We start from the raw sequence: 15,031 nt of genomic DNA on the forward strand, positions 1-15,031 counted from the left end.
AGGATGGCACTTTGCATAAATTTGTGTTCATGTGCCTTGTCTCAAGAAACATTCTAGAACTTTCAACAGATTTGCAGGAGTCCTTGACTCCAAAACACTAAGAATCACTAACATAAAGGGAAAGGCCCTTCTTACAGTGACCTTATTACTCCGTGACTTAAAATGCTGTTCCTTTCCCAAAAGCTCCAGCTGGAGAGGTAAGTTCTGGGCACAGGGTTCCTCTTTATGTCCATGAATTATTTTCAGAGTAAAGCAGACAAGAATATGTCCACCTGAAACAAAAAAAGACAATCACGGCAGAGAAGAGCAGCTGCCCTGGAGCCTCTTGTTACCATTCTCATATGACCTTAAATATGGGTAAGGCAGGAATTAAGAATATCTTTAGGACACTGGAATCTAGCTTTCAGAATTCATTTGTGAGCTGAGAAGTGTGAGACAATGAACAGTCACTCATGATAAACAACTTACTGTAAAGGGCAAGTCTCAATGAGGAATTAACGATCTGTCCTTGGGAGGCCTTTATTTACTATTCAAAAACCTGAGCGCCCTTTGCTGCTATCAGGCAGATAGTTACAGAGAAATTGATTCTTCTCTCAAGATTTTGCAACGGCCCTAATAAACGACTAACTGCTCTTGGCCCTACCTTTGTAGGCTTAGTGGCTGCTCTGCGGCGGTCAGCATCATTCTCTGTGCAGCAATTAGCGATAATAAGCAGGAGTCACACAATTGGCGGTGTAATATGCCCAGGCAGTGTGAAAGAAGCAGTTATGAAATGCTTCATTAGAGAGAGCTCTTGTACTCTGCACTTCCCGTCCATCAATTTTCCTGGTAACAGAGCCTAATCAAGGTGCAGTGCAGGTGGTGCAGGGACAGCGTGAGCTCGGATGGAATGCCTTCTGTCTTAGCCCCAAACACTCGCCTTTCTTGCTCTAAATTCCTTCCTTCATCATCCTGACTAATATTTCCCCTGACTTAATGCTTAGGAAGCTGGGAATGAAAGGCCCAGGTTTCTGAGGGCTGTATAGATGGGCACAATTCTTTCCCTGGGCTACAGTGTTTTTTATTTCAGTTATTATTTTTATAGTTTTTCTTCATGTTTCCATCTCAGCTTAGACACACCCATCTGTTTCTACATCTTGTCTGCTTTTCCATTAGAGTCCTGAATACATTAGTAGCAATGATTTTGGATTCATGATCTGGCCATTTCAACATCCTTGTCCTGATGTGTGGGCAATCTTAGAAACTATGACGTTTGCTTTTTAGTAAGCCTTAGGAAGCCTGTTATTGCTGTTAAAAGTCAGATATGATATATCTGTGAAGGGGACTCATCATAGGCTATGCTAATCACACATGTTTGCTGCTCTGACAAATACCTGAAAGAACTATTTAGAGGAGGGAAAAAATATTTTGACTCACAGTGTCAGTCTTCAGTTGACTGGCTTGTTTCATCTGGCCTAAGGCAAGGCAGACCTTCAAACAAAGAGGGCCTGTTGGAGAAGGGCTGCTTCCCTGTCAGCTAGTGGCACCAACTTTTGCCCTCTTCTTAAAGAAGTAATCTCTTGCCTTTGTAGGTAGGAATTCCTCATTGTCTATATCCACTGAATAAATACGATCTATTAAGGGATTGATGCTATGGGTGTATGAGTTGCTTTATTCTATTTCTGTGGTGTCACTGTAGATTTAGCTGACATCACATAGACACATTCTTAGTTATCATAGAAAGTTCTTAATGAGTATCCATCCCTTCAAACTCACTCAAAAATAATTCTCTCCATGCGCTGTAAGCCCAAACTCTCAAGATCAAAGTTTCTTTAATATAAAAGGGCTTATTGAGACCATATAGAATATGAACACACACATATGTATATAGACATCTATACACATATGTAGATATGTGTATGTCAGAAAGAAAAGGATCGTGACCTGCAGGAGTTTATGTAATTACAAGCAGAAGGACTAATTGGTGGTTGGTTATGCCAACCTAACAGTGAAGGTCGTTTTTATAAGGAATATTTGTGGAAGAAACTGAGTGGTATTCAATGGCTGGTGCAAGGTATTTGGGGAGCCCAGGTGAGTCTTTCAGGAGGATGTGATGATTTGGGGTTAGGCCATATTAGTCATCCTGAAAGTTTTGCTCTTGAACACCAAAGGGTTAACCCACAGGGGATTATGTCAGTGCTTCATTGTACACAGAGAAATGTGCAACAACCTTTCACTGGTTTCAGGTCACAACTAATCACTGATTTAATTTCCTTGTATCCCCACCTCCACTGCTTTCTAGACTTTGTAGATAAATTTAATGCACCTCAAAATACTTTATCACACAAAAAAATAGACCCCGCTTCCTGTCTGTTTCCAGCATAAGACCTGAAATTGAGGATTTCTCTTTTATAGTATAATTTTCACAGTACTGTAATATCTTAATTTTTAAAATGTTATTTGTCTCATTAAGAATGGCAACATGCTACCCCAATTCTCTCTTCATATGACTTGGAATAATTTTTCATCCTCCCTGCTTCACCCTGAGCTTCTGCCCTTAATTGTAAGCATTTGTTCTACTTGGCAGCCCATTTATACATACAGGTAGCTGACTACACCGGCATCTTACACCATACAACCAATCTTTTGTGCAATTGTCATGTGTACCTGTGGATGATACTTATCTTTAATAGCATCTCTGATGAAATTAACCTTAAATTTTCAGTTTGTTCCCAGTCCACTTCCCTTTTTTTGGGAGGTTGGAACTATATCTCTCCTTCTGCATCTCAGTCTGCTTTGTTCCCTTCGCTACTTCAAGAATCAATTGACTAAACTCCTCCAAACACCCCATCTCACCCCCAGCTCTATAGAAGAACACCTGCTGCTGCTGAGGCCTCTCTTCCCTCACCCCCACCTCCAGTGAATCACAAAGACCTCCCCCCTTCTACTTTCCCTTCCCAAAACCAACAGGCATTCCCTGGAAACCTGCTTGCCACTCCTGCTAAAGAAGCAATTAGGCTAACTGTAGATTTTCACCTTTTCCATTCTTCCAAGTCTAATCTCCAATTCTAATGACCTCTATCTCTGTAGCAGAACACATGATTCCTCTCCTCACTTTCTTCCCCCATTCCCAGAAGACTAAACAGATCCTAGTGGAACACACAATTCTCTTTCCACTTTTGAACCCCCTCAACTCCTTCTTACTAGCCCATCCTCACTTCTAAGTGTCAGCTCCAAGTACCTTGAACCATATATTATATAAAACTCATTGTGGCCTCATATACCAGGAATTTCCTAATAGGTATCACACAGCTACCATAATTATCTAAGAACCAGAGAAGACAACACAAATCAAAGACAAAATACCAACCCAATAGAGACAAGACTGCATACCAGCACCCAGAATTTTAATCTTCTCCAACCCAGATGCCTATGCACCAACAAAAAATTGCAATCAATAACAGACAGGACAATGTCTTCTCCGGAGCCCAGCAAGCCTCCAACAGGACCTGAGTCTGAGTACTGTGGCATAGCTGAAGTATAAGAAAAAGACTTTAAAACAGCCCTTAGAGGTTCTTCAAAAGGAAGGGAATAAAATCCCTTAAATCTATGAAAACAAAAACAAACACTTCGAGCAAATAGAATCATTTAAGACCTAAAAGTTGGAATAGAATCAATAAAGAAAATCTAAACTGAGGGAAATGTGGAAATGAAAAAGTTATAAACAGATGGCTGAGAGGCAAGCTTCAACAACAGAATACAAGAGATGGCAGAGAGAATCTTATGCACTGAAATAATGATAGAAGCAATGGATATCTCTTTCAAAGAAATGTTAACTCTACAAATGTTCTGGCACAACCATTTAGAAAATCTGGTACACTATAAAAAGACAAAATGTAAGAACAGTATGAATAGAGGAAGGAGAACAACTGCAAGTCAAAAGTAAAGGAAACATTTTCAACAAAATCATAGATGAAAGCATCCTTAACCTAAATAAAGAGATGGCTACAAATATACAATAAATATAGAGAATGCCAAAAACACTGGACCAGAAAAGAAAGTTCTGTCATGTTGGGAAATATTATTTTAAGCGGTGTTGCTTTTGTTTGTGCTCATTTGTTTAACTCTGTGAAACTGTGATTCTTTACCTGTCTAAAACACCTGATAGTCTAATAAAGAGCTGAATGGTCAATAGCAAGGCAGGAGCAAGGATAGATGGGGCTGGAAGGCAGAGAGTATGAATAGAAGGAGAAATAAGGGAGAGAGGGAACAAGAGAACAAGAAGGGGAGGACACCAAGGGCCAGCCACCCAGACACACAGTAAGGCAGGAGAAAGAAGTAAAGAAAAGTAAACAGAAATAGAGAAAGATAAAATTCTGGAGGCAAAAGGTAGTGAGGGTAAATTAAGTTGAAAAAAAATTAACTGGCAGGAAACAAACCAAGCTAAGACCGGGCATTCACAACTAAGAATATCTGACTGTGATTTACTCAGAAGCTGCGTGGTGAGCCACCCCAAAATAGCTAAAAGAGTAAGTGTCACACAACACCGAGTGCATAATTACATTAAATACACTGAAGATCTATAGCAAAGAAGGAATACTAAAAGCTGCAAGGCAATAAGACCAAGTAACATATAAAGGCAGGCCTACTAAAATTTTAAAATTACACTGGAATTTTCTCAACTCTAAAAGTCAGAAGGGCCTTCCTGGACAGATATTCTATAGACGCTAAGAGACAACAGATGTCATACTGTGGAGAATATTCCACAATATTTCACAATACCCAGGAAACTTTCAATCACTGGATGACGAAAGTAAGACATTCTGTGATAAAAGTAAATTTAAGTAAATATCTGTCTACAAATCCAGTCCTACACATGGAGATAAAAGGAAAACTTCAACCCAAAGAACACAACCAAAAAAGCACAAGGAATGAGTCATTTCTGGCCAGCAAATCAAAAGGGGAGAACACATAAACAAATACAACCAACCAATTTATAGGAAACAGTGTTCATTGATATCTCTCAACATTAATGGCCCCAATTTTGCCCACCCCCCCCAAAGACACATACTAAAAAACTGGGCGCAAAAACAAGATCCAAGAAACACACATTAACATCAAGGATAGATATCATCTCAGGGTAAAAGCGTGGAAAAAATATTTCAAATAAATGGACTTAAGAAGTAAGTTGATAGAGCAATTTTAATATTTAACAAAACAGACTTTAAACCCAAACCTATTCTTAAGGGATAAGGAAGTACACTATATGCTAATAAAAAAAAAGTCTACCAAGTAGACAAAATTTTTAACATCTATGCACCAAACACAAGGGCTCCCAAGTTTTTAAGAAAACAAAACAACCGCAGCAACAACAAATTACTACTACAGCTTAAATCACATATGGCCTTCCCAAACTGACAGTGGGAGGCTTTAATACCCAAGTCTCACCAGTAAGCCAGTCATCCAGATAAAAACAATGTAGAAACTTGCTGGAGCTAATTAACACTATAACCTAAAAGGACCTAACTGATATTTACTGAACATTTGACCCCAACACAAAGAATATATACTTCTTTTCAATACCTCAGGGAATTTTGTTCACAATTGACCACATACTCAGACAAAATGCAAGTCTTCATACTTACAAGAAAACAGAAATGACATTCTGTGTCCTGTTAGACCACCACAGATTAGATCTACATATCAATGACAATAGAAACAAAAGAAAGCTAACAAACTCAAGGAACCTGGATAGCTCACTACTAAACAAAAGATAGAAATTAAGAAAGAAAGATTTTTGAGGAATTGAATTAAAATGAATACATAACATATCCAAACCTATGGAACGCAATGAAGGTGGTTCTAATTGGCAGTATCAAAGCTCTAATGGCCTTCATGAAAAAAAATTAGAGAATCTCATACTAGTAACTTGAGAACACAACAGAAAACTCTGTAATAAAAAGAAGTATTCACATCCAAGAGGGGTAGATGGCAAGATATAATCAAACTCAGGCCTGAAATCAGTACCATAGAATTTAAAAAGTAAAAATAAAAAGAATCATTGAAAAAGAGCTGATTCTTTGAGAAAATCAACAAGATACACAAATCCTTATCCAAACTAAGTAGAAGATGGAGAAAGAATATCAAAATTAACAAAATCAGAAAGGAAAAGGAGTAAATTACAAAAGTCACTGAGGAAATCTAGAGAAATTAGAAAATGTAAAAGAAATGGATAATTTTGTTGACATGTATCACATTCCAAAGTTAAGCGCAGATCAGAGAAAAACACCCCTTCACAAAAAAGGCGTGGATAGATAGGGATTCTAGGTACCTAATTACTTCATCATAATAAAGGCAGTTTGTAGAAAGCTCATAGCCAGCATCTACTTAAATGGAAAGAAACTCAAAGCAATTTCACTAAAATAAAGAATAAGATGTATTTGCACACCTTCTCTCTATCTTTTCCATTTAGTACTTGAAGTCCTAGTTAGTGTAAGAAAACAACTAAAGGAGATCAAAGGAATACAATTTGAAAAGAAAATGGTGCTGTTTAAACTGAACGGCTGCAGGTAGAAGTATTCAGTCAGATTCATACTTTTCACCCTGAACAAAACTCAACTCCAGATGAGTTATAGACCTCAACAAAAATCAGATATACTGTACCTGATAGGAGAGAACATGAGGAACAGTCTTGAACTCTTTGGTATAGGAAAAGGTTTTCTGAATAGAACACCAATAGCACAGGCACTAAGATCAACAATTAATAAATGGGACCTCATGGAACTAAATAGCCTCTGTAAGGCAAAGGACACGATCATTCAGACAAAACACAAGCCAACAGAACGGAAAAAGACTTTTACCAATCACACATCTGATTATGGGCTAATATCCAAAATATATAAAGATCTCAAAAAACTGACATTCAGAAAACAAATCACCTAATTTAAATTGGTTAGATATCAAAACAGAGACATCTCAAAAGAGAAAACACAAGTGGCCAAAAAACTTCTAAAATTGTTCAACATCCTTAGCTAACAGGTAAGTGAAAGTCAAAACTACATTGAGATCTTTATTTTACACCTGTCAGAATGGCCAAGATCAATAAAACAAGTGGTAGCTAATGCTGGTGAGAATGTAGAGTGAGGGGAACATTTATCCACTGCTGGTAGGTGTGCAAATTTGTATGGCTACTATGGGAATCAGTGCAGCAGTTCCACGGAAATATGGGAATCTATCTAGCTCAAGATTCACCTTATCACCTTATGCACATACCAAAGGATGTTTCATTCTGCCACAGAGACATTTGTTCATCCATGATTATTGTTCCTCTATTTGTAATAGACAGAATCAGGAAACAACCTAGATGTCCCTCAATAGAAGAATAAAAACACAATGCAATATTCCTAAGCACCCTGCATAAAAAGGAAAAAAGAAAGAAAGGAAGAAAGGATGGAAGGAAGGAAGGAAAAAAAATCGTGAAATTTGAGGACAAATAGATGGACTTAGAAAAAGTTCTTCCTAAGTAAGGTATCCTAGACCCACAAAAACATATTTGGTATGCATTAACTTATATGACAAGTCAATGACATTGAAACTACAATCCCTAGATCCACATATTAGGTATGCAATAATGGACTAGAGGGAACCAACAACTAAGAAAGAAATCGAGTACAGAAGGGAGACTGGGCATGAGGAAGGGAAAACAAGGAAAGACAGCTAAAATTAAGAGCTATTTAAAGAATAGTATGGAAACCTAATATAGTAGAAGCTTCCTAAAATATTTATGTACATGAAGGCATAAGGTATTCTAAATCAAATTGTCAAATAATGGGGAAGACAGACCCCAACTTGTCACCAAATGAAGTTTTCATTATCAGAAATGGGTTATATCTAATTGAGTTGTTGGTCAGAGGGATCTCATGAGGATCCCCAAACAACCCAAACTGTTGCCAAGACTACATGTTGCTCTCCAAATCTCATGGCAAGACCCATTGCTCACAATAGCACCTATACAACTCATTGAACATTGAGAAGTAAGCTGGTACCTACTTAGAACATTGATGCCTAAGTGTTTGGTACAGTCTTTGGTACAAGTACTCTGCATGCTATCCAAAAGAAACTTAAACATCAAGCCAGACACAAAATCTTTTATCTCCAAGATATGCTAGGGCAATAGTGGCCTGGAGATTGTGGGTGTAACTAACCAATATCTGATTTGACTTAAGGCCCATTCTATGACATGGAACCCATACCTGGCACTGCTAGGCTGACAAAGAACTTGATACTAGATAGCCTCAAGAACTAGGGTAAAATAAAATATCTGTTTAAATAAAACAAAAATGTAGTAATAAAATGACACCTAATGGCATTCTGTTATATTTCTAGAACAATGCCTTGATGAGCCATCATTAGAGAAAGTTCCTCTTGCAACAGATGGGAACAAATATGGAGGGCCACAGCAAGCAGCATGCAGAGAGTTAAAGCCCTAGAAACACTCAGCCTTAAATTGGATGCCTCTATCAAATCCCTTCCCTTGGGACTCAGTGTATAAGATCCAGAGGGGATGAAGGACGCCACTCAAATAAGGGTCCCCTAAATGAACATGATCAAAGCTTAAATGACCTCACAGAAACAGAGGAAGCAAGCACAGGGCCTGCACAGTTCTGGGAGACCTTTATGCATATACTATAGCTGGCACTTCAGTGTTTTCATGGATCACCTGTGTAAACGAGAGGATCTGTTTCTTGTATCTTCTTCCTATGCTCGTTTCCTTCTGTTGGTTTGTCCAATTCTAATGTGTTAGTTTTATTTTATCTTATTATAGTTTATTTAAAAAATAATAATAAGTGTATTGCACTTTTAAAAATAGGAAATAGAAAAAAGCCCTAAATACCTTGCCCAAAGCCTGCAGCTCCGACAGAAGACTACCCCTGCTATAGGTATTTGGAACAAGTGAGAAATGGCCATCTGTCTGCTTGGTCTGCTTGAAGGACATGGTGCAACAAACTTGGTGATCAGGCTAACACTGCATGCTGAACCAGTGTCCTGAGGAGGAGAATGTCTTCTGTGATCTTTAAGGTGGTTGGGAAAGGAACTGACTGGAGTAAAACTTTGGTTTTTACAGGCTATTTGATTATAAGAAAGTTGTTTTGCTCTAGATTCAGAATTAATGATGGCAAAATAAAAATAAATGTGAAAATTCTATGAATCTAAAAAAAATCAATTGATTAGGGATCTCCTTCAGAAATTTTTCACATAGCTGAGAACATGGCTCAGTTAATTGAATTATTGCTCCACAGTCGTGTGGATTCCCAGCTGTCTGACTAGCTTAGACTCAGAATAATCACACAGAAACCATATTATTTAAATCACTGCTGGACACACTAGCTCTCGCTTCTTATTGGATAACTCTTACACCTTAATTTAACCCATCTCCATTAATCTGTACATCAGCACGAAGTCATGGCCTACCAGCAAAGTGTCAGTGCTTCTGTCTCTGGTTACGGCTCCATGACTTCTCCCTGATTTCCCCTTTCTTTTTCCCAGAATTCAGCCGAACTTTCCCTGCCTACCTAAGTTCTGCCTTGCTATGGGTCCAAAACAGTTTCTTTATTCATTAATGGTAATCACTGCACACAGAGGGAAATTCCACAACAGTCATGAGGAGCTGGGTTCACATCCTAAGCACATGTGTGAAAAACTGGTCACAAAAGCCCAAAGGATTATAAATGTTTGTAACCCAATCCTTGAGAAGGTGGAGACAGGTATATTCCTAGAGTCCATTGGCTAGCTAGTCTTCTTGATCTAGTGAGCTCTGTGTTCTGTCTCAAAAATTGGAGAGTTTTTGAGGAAGAAACATAAATTTCTGACCTTCAAAAACACACAATAGAACCCACCAACATGCACATCCATATTTACCTTAAAAACAAACAAGAATATCCCCCATATAAACATATTCTACACACACACACACACACACACACACACACACACACACACACACACACCATAAAAGGAAATATAGTCTTCAAAGACCAGGTTTTTCTCACTATACTGAGAATGCATAGTGACTATGCGGGCTTCTGTTTCCTTCCTCCCAGGAATTAATCCATGTCATTCTAACAGTAAATATTCAGGAGAGGTTTTTGAGTGAGAACATAAATTCTTGTGTTAGACTGAATGGATTCACATTAAACAAAAAGACAAATTTTCCCTGATTGAAATCCTGGTCATTGTTTCTCATCCTCTTGCCTTTCTTCCTCTTATTGTGTACTTTAGAATGCTCTGTTAGGCCACATCAGGCAGCTTGTGATTGTGTACAACATGCTGTGTCATGAAGACATTGTATCTAATGCTTTTTCTGCATATCTTCCCCACGTAGTGCATCATCTTGTCTTTGAAACTTTCCCTATATCTGTATGAAGGTAAATCCTTGTTTGCACTCCAATGGTACACATGAATCATCTGGTTAAATACACATTTGCCTTTGTAGTCCAAACTTTTCAAGAAGAAGGACTATGTCTTATTCATCTTTCCAGTTTTTGATTTTTGTTGAATGCATGTTAAGTGCTTAGCAAATGCTGATTGGCTGATGGGGGTTGAGGAGTAGAATTAGAACGTAAAAAGATTGCAGCATGCCAGGTTTTATGTATAAGTAAGAAGAGAGGAGAACATTTAAGCAGCTGGAGAGAAATTGTGTCTCATCTTCCCTTCACTCACAGGAAGATGGTAGATTTCTATTTTTAGTGTATGCATGATTTTCTTGACTTCTGTTCCATCATAGGTGCATTTCCCCTGTGTTTCACAATGGCTAGGGGCAACGTGTGTGTGTGTGTGTGTGTGTGTGTGTGTGTGTGTGTGTGAACCTTTTTGTGTTCTTGTGTGTTTGCACATGTACATGTGCATTGGTCAGATCAATCTCTAGTATTTCTAAGGAATACCTGCCCTTATTGTGATTCCTGTGGAAGACCTTGCTCACTTCCCTACAGTTTGGCTCTCCCTCTCTTCCTTCTCACAAAATGATACAGCTAAGGTTTTCCCTCCCATCAACCTTGTAGATGAACATGTCAGAAATAGCTTCATCTATGCTGCAAGAGGTGAAGAATAGCAAAAGAGTAAAGGTAAAGAAAAAAAATGAACTATTGCCAGTTTCCTCGGAGGATTGATTTCAACTTGAAAGTGTTACTTGTAAAAGATTGTCTATTACTCTCCGGAGGAAAAAAAAAAGGCCCAGGTAGGAATTCATGAATAAAAAGAATAATCTCCTTTCTTTTGAGAGGCAGTTAAACAGATTTGTTTTTTCACAACTCACATTGTATTGAAAAAGAATATTATTAACTATGAATTTAAATATATACACAAGTGCTCGCTTCGGCAGCACATATACTAAAATTGGAACGATACAGAGAAGATTAGCATGGCCCCTGCGCAAGGATGACACACAAATTCGTGAAGCGTTCCATATTTTTACAGTGTCATTATAAAAGCAATAGAGTCTCTTAAACAGGGTATGAATAACTCACTTAAAGAAATAGAAGAGAAATATAACAAAAAGATGGAAGAAATGAGTAAAGAAATGGAAGACAAATATAACAAAAAGTTTGAAGAAATAAGTAAAATCGTAAATGATACCCTGGGAAACCAAGAAAAAATAATCAAACAGGTAATGGAATCAGTTCAAGAATTGAAAACTGAAATGGAGGCAGTGAAGAAAACACAAACCGAGGACCGGCTGGACATGGAAAATCTAGGTAAACAAACAGAGACTTCAGGAACAAGCATAACCAATAGAATACAAGAGATAGAAGAACGAATCTCAGATTATGAAGACACCATAGAGAAAATAAATGCCCTGACCAAAGAAAACAGCAAATCCAACAAATTCTCATCACAAAACATTCAGGAAATATGGGACATAATAAAAAAACCAAATCTAAGAATAATAGGAGTAGAAGAAGGAGAAGAATTGCAGTCCAAAGTTCCAGAAAATATATTCAACAAAATTATAGAAGAAAACTTTCCCATCCTAAAGAGTGATATTCCTATGAAGATGCAAGAAGCATACAGAACACCGAATAGACTGGATCAGAAAAAAACATCCCCTCGCCATATAATAATCAAAACACAAAGCATTCAGATTAAAGAAAGGATATTAAGAGCTGCAAAGGAAAAAGGTCAAGTAACCTATAAAGGTAAACCTATCAGACTTACACCAGACTTCTCTATAGAAACCATGAAAGCCAGAAGGTCCTGGATAGAGGTACTGCAGAAACTAAGGGACCATGGATGCAAGCCCAGATTAATATACCCAGCCAAGCTTTCATTCACTATCAACGGAGAAAACAAAATATTCCAGGATAAAAACAAATTTAAACAATACATAACTACTAATCCAGCCTTACAGAGAATATTAGAAGGAAAATTACATCCCAAGGAATCCAACATTGCCAACACTGACTACAATAACTCAGACATCTAGCGACCCTTCACTAGCACAACCCAAAGAAGGAAAACACATACACTCTACTACCTAAAAAAAAAAAAAAAAAATGACTCGAGTCAACAACCACTGGTCATTAATATCTCTTAATATCAATGGACTCAATTCACCTATAAAGAGGCACAGACTTAGAGATTGGATACGAAAACAGGATCCAACATTCTGCTGTTTACAAGAAACACACCTCAACCACAAAGACAGACACCTACTCAGAGTAAAGGGTTGGGAAAAGGTTTTCCAAGCAAATGGACCTAAGAAACAAGCGGGTGTGGCCATTCTAATATCTAACAAAATCGACTTCAAACTAAAATCAATCAGAAGAGATGGAGATGGACATTTCATACTCATAACAGGAACAACTCATCAGGAAGAAGTCTCAATCCTGAATATCTATGCCCCTAATATAAAGGCACCCACTTATATAAAACAAACTCTTCTAGAACTCAAGGCAGTCATCAAACCACACACACTAATAGTAGGAGACTTCAACACTCCTCTCTCACCAATGGACAGGTCAATCACACAGAAACCAAACAGAGAATTAAGAGATTTATTGGAGGTATTGAATCAAATGGACTTAACAGACATCTATAGAACACTCCACCCAAATAGGAAAGAATATACCTTCTTCTCTGCAGTTCATGGAACCTTCTCGAAGATTGACCACATACTCGGTAACAAAGCAAACTTCCACAGATACAAAAAAATATTAGTAACCACATGTGTCTTGTCAGATCACCATGGATTAAAATTAGAATTCAACAACAATGCTAACCCCAGGAAGTCAACAAACTCATGGAAGTTGAACAGTCAACTACTAAATCACCCCTGGGTCAAGGACGAAATTAAGAAAGAAATTAAAGACTTCCTTGAATTTAATGAAAACAAAGACACAACATACTCAAACCTATGGGACACTATGAAAGCAGTGCTAAGAGGAAAGTTCATAGCAATAGGTGCCCAAATAAAGAAAACGGAGAAAGCACACATTGGAGACCTAACAGCACACTTGGAAGCTCTAGAAAAAAGAGAAGCTGATTCACCCAGGAGGTCTAGAAGACTGGAAATAATCAAACTGAGGGCTGAAATCAACAAAATAGAAACAGAGAAAACAATCCAAAGAATCAATGAATCAAAAAGCTGGTTCTTGGAGAAAATCAACAAGATTGACAAACCCCTATCCAAACTAATCAAACGGCAGAGAGAGAACGTGCAAATTAATAGGATCAGAAATGAAAAGGGGGACATAACCACAGACACAGAGGAAATTCAGAGAATCATTAGATCTTACTACGAAAATTTATATGCCACAAAGTTGGAAAATGTAAAAGAAATGGACATTTTTTTAGATAAGTACCATATACCAAAGTTGAACCAAGAACAGGTGAACAATCTAAATAGACCTGTTAGTCGCGAAGAATTAGAAGCTGTTATCAAAAATCTCCCTACCAAAAAAAGCCCAGGACCAGATGGTTTCAATGCAGAATTCTACCAGAACTTCCAGGAAGAGCTAATACCTATACTCCTTGACGTATTCCACAATATAGAAACAGAAGAGTCATTGCCTAACTCCTTTTATGAAGCTACAGTTACTCTAATACCAAAACCACACAAAGACACAACCAAGAAAGAGAATTACAGGCCAATCTCACTCATGAACATTGACGCGAAAATTCTCAATAAAATACTGGCAAACCGTATCCAAGAGCACATTAGAAAAATTATCCATTATGATCAAGTCGGCTTCATTCCAGAGATGCAGGGCTGGTTCAACATTCGCAAATCTATCAATGTAATCCATCATATAAATAAACTGAAAGAAAAAAACCATATGATCATCTCACTAGATGCTGAAAAAGCATTTGACAAAATTCAACACCCATTTATGATAAAGGTGTTGGAGAGACTGGGGATACAAGGATCATACCTAAATATAATAAAAGCAATATACAGCAAGCCGACAGCTAACATCAAACTGAATGGAGAGAAACTCAAAGCCTTTCCACTAAAATCAGGAACGCGACAAGGCTGTCCACTCTCTCCATACCTCTTCAATATAGTGCTTGAAGTTCTAGCAATAGCAATAAGACAACATAAGGAGATCAAGGGGATTCAAATTGGAAAGGATGAAGTCAAACTTTCGTTATTTGCTGACGATATGATAGTTTACATAAGTGACCCCAAAAACTCTATCAAAGAACTCCTACAGCTGATAAACACCTTTAGTAACGTGGCAGGATACAAGATCAACTCCAAAAAATCAGTGGCCTTCCTATACACAAAGGATAAAGAAGCAGAGAGGGAAATCAGAGAAGCATCACCTTTCATGATAGCCACAAATAGCATAAAATATCTTGGGGTTACTCTAACCAAGGAAGTGAAAGACCTATTTGACAAAAACTTTAAGTCTTTGAAGAAAGAAATTGAGGAGGATACCAGAAAATGGAAAGACCTCCCCTGCTCTTGGATTGGGAGAATCAACATAGTAAAAATGGCAATTCTACCAAAAGCAATCTATAGATTCAATGCAATCCCCATCAAAATCCCATCAAA

General features: G+C 37.8%; 1 non-coding gene across 1 annotated transcript; it reads left to right on the forward strand.

The window, feature by feature from the left end:
• The first annotated feature begins 11,340 nt into the window (after nucleotides 1–11,340).
• LOC148122178 (U6 spliceosomal RNA) lies at nucleotides 11,341–11,447 on the forward strand. Its single transcript, XR_015737960.1, has one exon. It is a non-coding gene; the product is annotated as a U6 spliceosomal RNA (small nuclear RNA).
• The last annotated feature ends 3,584 nt before the right edge of the window (nucleotides 11,448–15,031 follow it).

This window comes from Myodes glareolus, chromosome 5, assembly GCF_982192425.1.
Source record: "Myodes glareolus chromosome 5, mMyoGla1.1, whole genome shotgun sequence".
In the NCBI taxonomy this organism is placed as follows: domain Eukaryota; kingdom Metazoa; phylum Chordata; class Mammalia; order Rodentia; family Cricetidae; genus Myodes; species Myodes glareolus.